The sequence below is a fragment of the Cheilinus undulatus genome, linkage group 14 (genome assembly GCF_018320785.1).
Source record: "Cheilinus undulatus linkage group 14, ASM1832078v1, whole genome shotgun sequence".
NCBI lineage: Eukaryota > Metazoa > Chordata > Actinopteri > Labriformes > Labridae > Cheilinus > Cheilinus undulatus.
The window spans coordinates 26,127,471-26,138,137 of record NC_054878.1 but is presented as its reverse complement, the minus strand read 5'-3'; positions in this window follow the sequence as shown (position 1 = coordinate 26,138,137).

Sequence of the window (10,667 nt, the reverse complement as noted above, 5' to 3'; positions counted from 1 at the left end):
AGCAGATGGATTTACCTGTTTCCATGTTTCTCACTGTTGAATCTATCTTGCAAAGCTCCCGTCTGAACCGTTTGGGCCAGGTTAGAAAGTGACAGGACCAATCAGCGACGAGGGGCAGTACTTTCAGATGCGGCAGAGTCGTGACATAAGCAAGCAGCAACAAGAGGCCGGTGCAATTATGGCAGAAAACATTAGCATGGATGTTGCTAAAGCGCCAGTTTTATCAGAACTTGATGACATTTCTTCATTAAAAGAAGAACAAAGAACAACATTGAGTTGTTTTCTTTTCAAAAACAACAAAAGTTGTGTACTGACATGTCTACAGTCACTATGGTTCACGTTTTGCAGTTCACTATGGAGTTTACTCCTTTGGTAGGAGCGCAACTCATTAGCAGCTACGTCCCTTTTCCAAACGCTGTCTATGAGTGGTTTACCAAATGGATGTGTGAAACAAATCAATCTGGTGTGCCAGGTTAGAGCTTTATGGGAGAGTGGCAAGGAGAAAGCCACTGCTGAAGAAAACTCAGATCAAAATGGTGCCTTTTGGCCATTAGACAAGACACTTTGTTTGGCAGATAGCAGATACTGCACATTCTGACAGACACACCATCCCCCGTGTGAAGCACAGGGGTGGCAGCATCATGCTGTGGGGATGCTTCTTGGCAGCTGGCCCATGAATGGTTGGCTATTGTCCAGCAAGACAATGACCTGAAACATACAGCGAAAGCTACAAAGAAATAGTTTAAAGACAACAATGTGAATGTTCTGAAGTGGAATCAAAGCCCAGGCCTCAGTCCAAAACAAAATTTGTGGCTGGACTTGGGCTGTTCAAGCCTGATCCCTGTGCAGCCTGACAGAGCTTGAGCAGTTTTGCAAAGAAGAATGGAGTAAAATTGCAGTGTCCAGATGTTCAGGCCTGATTGAGACTTATCAACTCAGACTCAGTGCTGTGACTGCAGCTAAAGGATTTGAAAGAGGTGAATATTTATGCAGTCTCTTATTTCACCTTCCGTGTTTTGATTTAATTGAAATTTTTTTTTTTAGAAATATGTTTTAACTTTAACATTAGATAGTAGAGGTGTGACGAGACACTTACCTCACGAGACAAGATGAGACAAGATTTGGGCCCACAAGACACGAGACAAGACTAGATTTTACACTTTTTATAATAAATACGTGGGTGGATAATATGTCCTTTATACAAATGAAAGTCATAATTGCAACACATTCAGGTCTATTCAAAAATGTTTAAACTCCTGTTGTACTGAACAGGCTATCAATGCTTCCAAACAGTTTGTCTTGTCTAACTCTGACTGGAACGGTACATTTTAAAGCTCTTCAAATCAAACCTTTCAATTTAACAGTATACAAAACCTTTAATTTACCACACTATGCACTAATTGCTACAATTACAATAATTATAGGTTATTTAATATTATATTTAATCATATACAATAAAAGCATTTAGATTATATTGAAAGTACTTTAAGCACTGTTTACAACAGAATAAATTATAAAAGCTGCATAAGTAAAATCAAACTATTTCTCATCCTCTTTAAGGACATCCATATTTAAAGCACTCAAAATAAATTTTTAAGTAAATAGCACTTGTTTGCTGTAAATTATAGAAATAGATTATTTTATCGTTTTGTGGTCTTTTTTTCCTCATATGAGCATTAAAAGTGTTGGACAAGATGCACAGATAAGCGTGTGTTAATGTGTGTGCGTTGGTGGACGAATGTGTGTCTCTGCTCTGTCTACTGTCAGACAACAGACATGGCACATTTAACTGGAGCTAGAACTTCACTTATGGCGCCCAAACAGGGAGTGTTCTGCTAAGTTTACCGCTGCAGTATACAACGGCCCGTCACGCTACTCATGTTAAGCTTCTGACTGATGATACGAACTGCCAACAGCTGATGGATGTCAGATGCCAGCACTATGAGCAAGTCTGCATGCATACACAAACTAAACACTATTCTCCTCTTGGAGACAGCACAGGTTTCCAGCAGCAGCATTAAATCATTTCACACTGTTATGATGAACTTATTATGCATAGACGGATCACATGCGGCCCCACGTAGTGCACGCGGAGGAGGGGGTTGGGGGTTGGAGCGGTCATCTTAATGGATACCGGATCAGCTCAGTTTCCTTATTAGCCCTCTAGCCAACAGTTTTAAAGTGTCCTGGGCATCTTTGTGAGCTTTAATAACTTCCAATTTTGTTTAGTTTTCTGTAAGGGAACTGCTGCTCCAAGTGTCTGCGCAATATTGATCTTGCCAGATTGATTTTTCCATGACGAGAAATCTCGTGGCACGAGATCTTGTCACACCCCTATTAGACAGGGGCTTTTTGAAAATAAATAAATAAATAAATAAATAAATAAATAAAAAAAGCCCAATTATATTGACCATGATTGATTTATAAAATCTATAAAAAGGTAAAACATACAAGGGGTCAAATACTTGTTATAGGCACAGTAGAGTAATACTGATCAGAAGGATATTTAAAGTGGGGGTGTGATGCCTTTTTATCAAGGCTTTATACATCTCTCTGACACCCACGTAGTAGCTTCACATGGTTTACAGCTCAAAAACTCCTCATGTTTCTCACACTGGCATCCTGAAAAACCCTTAATTTAACCTCTGTGTCAAACGCTTCATTTTAGCTGCTGTATCTTTAACACCCCCTCCCCCCACCCACGGACCTGCTTTCCTCCAATTGGCTGATTTTTCCGGAGGCTGGCCGGCAGCAGGACTCAATGTTTTGTGCCCGCCCCCTCCAATGTGGCTATATTGCTATGCTAGTATTTGTAAACTTTGAATAAACCAGTCCGACTGAATAAAATATGGCAAATTTTGATATACGTCAGTACATGTTAGACCCGGAGTCTGATCCTGATAGTTTGGAGAGAGGGGGGAAGAAAACCAGCAGCAGCGAAGGATAGCGCAGGATGTATCTGTTTGGTAAGTGTTTAATTACTGTGTTACTCAATGGCTAAATGGCTAAGAGGCCTTGTGGGGGTGGACTGTTACACTTTGCCAGCAGCACAGACAAACCACGAACCAGTCAGGAGATAATATTGCGATGACCTCATCAGTTCGCTCCCTGTTCGCTCCATCGAAATCTTGTCTCAATAGAATCTCGGAGAGATTCTCAACGAACCGTTTTCATCAGTTTACACGCTAATTCCAAGATGTCTGCCACACACATTTATCTTGCGGTTTGAAAATTTGCATACGTGGAGTATGGACACCCAACACTGTGACTTTATGTTTTAAAAATCAGAAAAGTATAATACGCCCTCTTTAAGGAATTAAACACGGTACGAGTCAGACAAGGCAAGAAGCAGCAATGCTTCATAAACAGCCTGTTTACGTTTTCCAAAGCAGAGTTTCACAGTAAGTGATAGATTTGGCTTTTAAAATAGAGTGGAATTAGATTCTTTCTTTTACAAACACCAGCATATATATGAGACAGAATCAGTTTGAAGATAAGATGTACAAATTGGCCACAAGGGATGCCAAAATCAACATAAACCAAAAGTTTCTTACAGTAGCATTGCCAAAAAAAGATTTTCTGGTGCATGTGCAGCTCTAGCTAAGAAGTTTAGCATTTGCATGCAGCAGCTAGGCAGTAGATATAAAATAAGCCAAAAAGCAGGAATAGATCACAGGGTGTTTCCAGACACATACACAAAGAACTATTTATGCCAATATATTTCATCACATTTTTGCTCAAGGGCATACAGCTGTGAGCTAAAGCCAACCTCCTGCACTGCATTTGTGTCACGTTTAAGCCTCTGTATTCCACTTTAGCCCATAAGATTAACCAGAAGCATCTATATCTTTTTCAGGGGGCAATTGGACTTGATTGAGGTTCTTGAATTTATCATCTGTCAAGTGCAGTAAGTTGCCCTCTTGATGACGATTTGGATAGGGATGATGCCAAATGAGAACCTACACATAAACCAGAAGCATCAACTACACTGCACATGAACTTTATCATTTACCTTTACCTTTACATGAGGCAAATGAGGACTGTGATATATCTCCTGTGAACTTGACAAACTGGATGAAAAAGTGGTGACAGACAGTTGATGACATACTGTGTGTCTTGGCTACGTCAGTAAAATACATCAACTATGTGCAGGTTGGATAAGATCTATATTGCTGTGAGCATTACTGAGAGGAGGAGCTTGGTGCTGACAGTCACACACTCTGTGGCAGCTTTCTGAGTAGACATTTTCAGTGAGAAAGAGAGCTGTCTTTTACTCTAATGAGGACATAACCGATTTTTAACCTTTAAGTGACGGATCCCTGAGCCAACAGGGTAGAAGAATCTGGATGAAACATCCCATGTGAGTATAAACATCTGCTTTGATTGAATCTATACAGTAAAAGGAGATAAATATGTCTCTTCTTATGTATTTTGGACTTTGGTGTTTCTGCTCAAATATGTTTTTGGTCAGGCTGAGCCGAAAGCAGCGTCTGTGTAATGGACATAATAAGGAGCCCACACTGCACACAAAGAAAAATCTGAAAGCTCTCCTCAACAGTTATCTAAGTGACAGAGCCACAGAGCGTTTGACATTGAAGTAAGTACAAACTGAAGAAAAATAACTGACTGTCTCATTGAAGTGTGTGAACCTCATCTTCATAATGTGTTACAACATGAAAGTTGTTGAAGGGGTGATTTAAGCTCTAGGTAGTTTTAGTTCACTGGGTATTTCAGTGTCTCACTCTCAATTCTCAACATGACACTTTCCACACATCTACCTCAACTTGTGCAATGCCAACCTCAACATCATTCAAACATATTTACTGATCCCTTTATTAGGTATACCTGTTCAACTGCTCATTAACACAAGTATCTAATCAGCCAGTCACATGGCAGTGAGCAAACATGTGGAAGTATCAGATTAGATGAATAAAGTGGCTTTAATTGGCAGAGGTTGCTGATGCCAGACAGACTGGTCTGAGCATTTCACAAACTACTGATCCTCTGGGATTTCTCAATGTCAATATAATGATGATTTGAATTTTGAACTTAAGTACTTCTCTTCATTTGCATTCATTTACAATTATTTTCAAAAAAGTATTTATAAAAGGTTTTCTGAAATTCTAAATTATGTTTCCCAAGTAAGGTCATGGAGGCAACTCATTTCAGTTTTTCAGAAGTGACATAATTTTGCTGGTACAACATATCTTCCATTTCCCGCTTTGGTGACAGCTTTAGCTACATAAGCCTTAGCCATGTGAGCTTTAGCTACGTTGCCAAAGAGGAGTATAGAGTATAAAATTAGCTGCATCACCAAAGCTATTGTAGCAACACTAGCTGTGCACTCAATGTAACAAACCAACAAAGCTACATAGGCAACATAGCTAATGTAGCTAGCTATGTTGGCCTCTGCTACATTAGCTAACAGAGCTATGTTAGCTGTAGCAAATAGCTAACGTAGCTTCATTAGCCTTAGCTACCTAACCTATTTTATAGTGTTTTTGTGGAGGAAATGTTTTTTTTCTGTAAGCAAACTGCTTAGTCAGCTGTATTATATATAAACATTATATAAAAATTATATTGAAAGTTTTATTAGTTTTTTAGGCCAGGTTTTTATCCTTTAACTTTTGTTGTCCTAACACTCTGCATAACACTTACCCTAACCAGAAGTTTAATCCTGTTTATTTTGAAAGTTTGTGCATGTTTTTCTGTCCCAACTGTGGTGGTGTCTGACAGCAGTGGTCTGCAGAGCAAGTGTCTGAGAGAGGCAGTCTGCAGCCAGACTGTGTTGGAACAAGTTAGCAAGTAGTTAGCTGGTTGTAAGCCCTGTTATTCACTGGCGACCAGTCCAGGGTGTACCCCCCTTCTCGCCCAATGACAATTGGGATAGGCTACAGCCGCCCGGGGCCACTAACGGGATAAGCGGTATAGAAAATGGATGGATGGATGGATAGCTAGTTGTATGTTGAATGGTGAAAACAGGGACACATTTTACAGCTCTGTACATTTTGTACATACTCTATGCTTTACTTTTGGCACAAATGCAATGTTCTCATTAACTTTAGCTTACAGTAATCTCTGAAGGGTGGGGGCTATATAACTTCTGCTATGCTACGCATTTAAATGCATTGACGGAATCAAAGTCTGGGGTGGAAACTGCTTAGCATGTGCAGAACACAGAGTCTAGTTTGGGTCTGATTTAAATGAACACATACAAGAATCGATCTCCAACCTCACAGTGTAGTCCAAATGAAATCCAGTTTAGTATGATTTCATTAACATGTTTACATGTATTTTAAAAGTCCAGTTTTAGCCAGACTATAACAGTAATTGACTTTTTCTAACTGTGTGTAAACACAAACTAAAAACATGCAGCATTCATGTCTGTACATTAAAAAATGAATCTACAGCAAATAGCATGTTGGCTTATTTAGCTTAGCTAACTCCAAAGACTTAAAGTCTACTTGCTTTTACCCATTTATGCTTGCTTTTCTTTGTATTTGCACAAACTAGAACAAGGTCAGACTGTACGCTTTAGAAACACTTTTGAATGACTTTTATCAATCAAGCTATAGCTGTTAGCCAATTTCCAGTCGTGCAAGGCTAAGTGAACCAGCAGCTGGCTTTCAATGGACAAACATGAGAGTGGGGCTGAAAAACTCATCCAATTCATTGTAATGTACTTTTTAGACATAATGTATATATCACTATGCCTCAATAACATTTTTCCTAAATTGGTAGACTGAAAGTGTGCGTGTGGGTTTGTCATTGCCAGACAGAGCTAAGCTAGCTGATAGCCCTGTTCTGGTAATTATGCCAAACTAAGTTAGGCTAATAATCTGCTAGTTGAATCACTTTTCAAGAGTGGGCATGGAAATTAATTTTGATGTTTTTTCCTTCATCCTCTCAGCCAGAAATGTCAGACATTCCTTTAATTTGTCTTGGAACTGTAAGCAGTTACTGGTCAACTTGATGCGCTAAAAGCATCTATCGATTATTCCTGAGATTCTGTCTCCATATTTTTCATGTTGGTCAACCTTTCTATTTTTAACAGTGGGATTTATTTGTGTTCTAGAACAAGCTGTGGTCTCTGCTGTGTTAATGGAAAACACCTGACTGACAATGATAGTTTCTCTGAGACTCTGTCATCATGGACTGACACACAACACTCTGTGATGAAAGTGTTGGGGCATCTCAACTTCAAACAAACCCCCGATGACATTCACCTTAATACCTTGGTGAACAACAAGTTTCTGAAGTTTCATCAGGACATCACTGAAGAATGCGGCACGGAGGATAAGCAGCATTCTTGGGCCGTGATTGAGAAGCAGGAAGAGATTGTCATGTACGGACCTTATTATCCAAACTACAACAACGGTTTGCACAGTGAGGACATTATTATTAAACGCACTGAGGAACTTCTGTTGTCAGAGGATGTCTCAGAAGACTGGAAGGTGTATATTTTCACTTTGAACAGCCCATGTTTGGCGAGAAACACTGGACCATGTATGCTGAACCTGGTTAAGAAAGCTCAGGAGTGGTGGAGTGTTTACAGGGTAAAGACTCACATTGGTTTTATGAAATGTTGGGGCTTCAAAGGAACCAAAGAAAACCTGTTCAGGGATATAAACTACAGACAAGTGGACTGTATAAATCAGAGTGAGGACTATGAGAGCTATTTAAAAGAAAAGAAAAATGATGTCAGTCCTGTATGTGAAAATCTATTTTCTGCTCTTAAACGCCTCCTCAAATCTGCAAGTTTTCCTCTCATAAACTTAGTGCAAGGGCAAGACTGGAGAAGCTACTTTAAAAGTATGCATTGTATTTATGAATGCAAACCAGAAGAGGTGAAAAAAATCCTCACAGAGGAAGTAATCTCTGTAATCAAAGCTGCACAAACTCTGCTTTCTGAAACAAGTCACAGTTTAACAGAAAATTTAAATAAAGGTCATGCATTTGCATCACAATACAGTTTAAGTTCTCACATTTCTGATGCCATTCAGGATCAACTAAAGCTCACATTTCAAGAGTGTTGGAGCGAGATGGTGCAGGATAAATATGCAGAGTTTATCAAGGAGAAGCTGACTGAAGACTTTAATCATTGCACTGTGCAGCTTTTTGTCAAAGATGTTAAGTTTGCAGAGGAATATCTGCAAATTGGAAGGATACGGTTTTGAAAAGATAACAACAAGGTGTCCAATATTAAACTCTAAACTGAGAGAATCCTACATAAGACTGAATCTTTGGTATGCCTTTTAAGTTGAATGAATGACAGCAGACTTTTACATCATACATACCATTAGCATTATGTCAAAAATGCTTTGTTTTTATTCGTTTCCTCAGTCAAGTTACACAGAGGAAGGTAGTGTTAGTGCACACTGAGAAATCTCTCATTGTGTCTGTACTTACAATACATAACAATACACAAACAGTGTTTTACAATTAAACTGGAGTGGGTTTTTTTTTTACATATATGCTCATGTATTTTTTCTAATTACATCTTGGTTAGCCCAAATTTACATGCTGCCCCCACATTTGTTACAAGAACATGCAACAATGTGTACAGTCCTGATCATAGACTGTATATTAAAATGGACAAAGGCATATGTGCCTTGGGGTGAAGCCAAAGTTTTTAGAGCTCCCCCTGCTGACTTGCTAAAGTATCAGTCATAAACACAACATCCCTTATGTTAACAGATGTGTCACACTATAAACTCAAAATATATGCCAAATAATTTTTTGGGTCAAACCTAGTGTCCATCATTAAAATTAGTTATCATGCTGACTTATGTCTATTCATTTTTTTCTTAATAGCATTGTTTGAATTGTTTTTTTTTTTTTTAATGCTTAAACAAAAAGTGGATGTCACGTCATGACAACAGCTTTTTTTTTAGGGGGGTTTGACTACATTTCTGATGGCCACTCTCACAGACCGTTCATGTGGGATGTCATATATCTCAGAAAGGAAGTTCAGTAATTTCCTGTACAATACATTTCCAATTTTAGATTTTTCTTAAAATTCAGCTTTATTCATAAAAAAGTCTGGCAGTTACATTCATGAAAAAACCCACATTGGAAACATTACAGACAAAGAAACTTTTCATAGACACAGAACAAGGTCAGAGGTCTTATCGGGGATTAAATATTGTATAAATCCGTTTTAGAGGAAGCTACATGAATGGTGGCTTGCTTTATCCTTGTTAGCTTCGGCTAAAGCTTACATAGCTGTCCTAGCTACAGAATAAATGTTACTACATAAGCCAATGTGGAAATGTTAGCTTTAGCGGTGTTAGCTCTAGCAACATAACAAGTTCATTTTGCTACACAGATAACGTATTTACGTAGTTTACATAGCTGCTTTGTGAGCTCAGATTTAGCTACATTAGCTATGTTAGTTACATTAGCTGCGTAGCTTCATTATCTTTACCTAAGTTAGCTTTAGCAACATGCGCTTATGCTAACAGCTATAGCTAACTTAGCTACGCAGATAACGTAAAAGCATTGTGAGCTTAGCTTTAGCTCTGTTAGCTACATGGCTAATGGAGCTAACAGAGCTATGTAAGCTACACTGGTTGTGTTTGAATGTTTTCATGGAGGACAAGCTTTTCCTTGTAACCATTCTGTTTACTCAGCTTTATTGAAAGTTTTTTAATCAGGTTTTAATTTTAAGTGTCCTAACCATTACCTTAACCCTTACTCTAACCCTAAACAAAGTTTATTTTGAGGTTTTGGTGTGTATTTCAGTTCTGAGATACATGGCATCCCAAAAAACTGGTCATGAGAGACTTTCAGAAAAGAAAGGGCTGCAACCAGTCTGGACCTTTTTTCTTTCTTTTTTTTAAAATCTATTTATTTATTTTTATTTTTATTATTATTATTTTTTTTTTTTTTTACAAATGCAGTTCCTTGTAGCATTCTCAACTGGTGTAACACAGTAGAGGATGAAAGGTGAGAGAAATGCAACAATTAGCAAAATTGTTGTTGCATCACTTCCCAGATCCTATTTCACAGCTTATCCATGCAATATGTCAGCATTAGGATTTTTGGCTTCACTTTTGTAAAACAGGAAGAGACAGTGATGTGTTGTCCGTATTAATATACAGTCAGTGGTCTTGATGCTTCTCTTTTCTTTAACATGTAACTAGCTGCTAAAAATGAAATTATGTAATTTGTATTTTACATGATAATAAATACTGCACTTATATCAGCAGAGGGAACTATGTGCCATTACTTCCATCCATATTTATCATGTGCAACATATCTTTAAGCATAGGTAGTTTATCTTACAGATGTCAACACTGACATGTTTATTTTACACTGTATATCAAAGGGTGAAAGTACTTTGATCTGGCAACTTAAACATGAATAACAGGCTCCAGAGAGCTGTTTCTATTGCACTGACTGGAGATCATGTTAAAGGTCATATCATAAAGGAGTGATGGATAAACATTCCTCTCTTATAACTTTGAGAGAAATGCTCTGTCAGATGTTATTTGCAGAATTACATGCACTTGAAATCACACTGTGCTTTACATTCATAGCAAGCAGGTGGCAGTATAAACAAGCTGCCGTTTTTGGGCATAATTAAAGGGCCAGTTCACCCAAATAACATTCTGTGGTATTCTGTTTTAATGGTGATATTTTGTTTTTCTCTGTGCAACTGTATA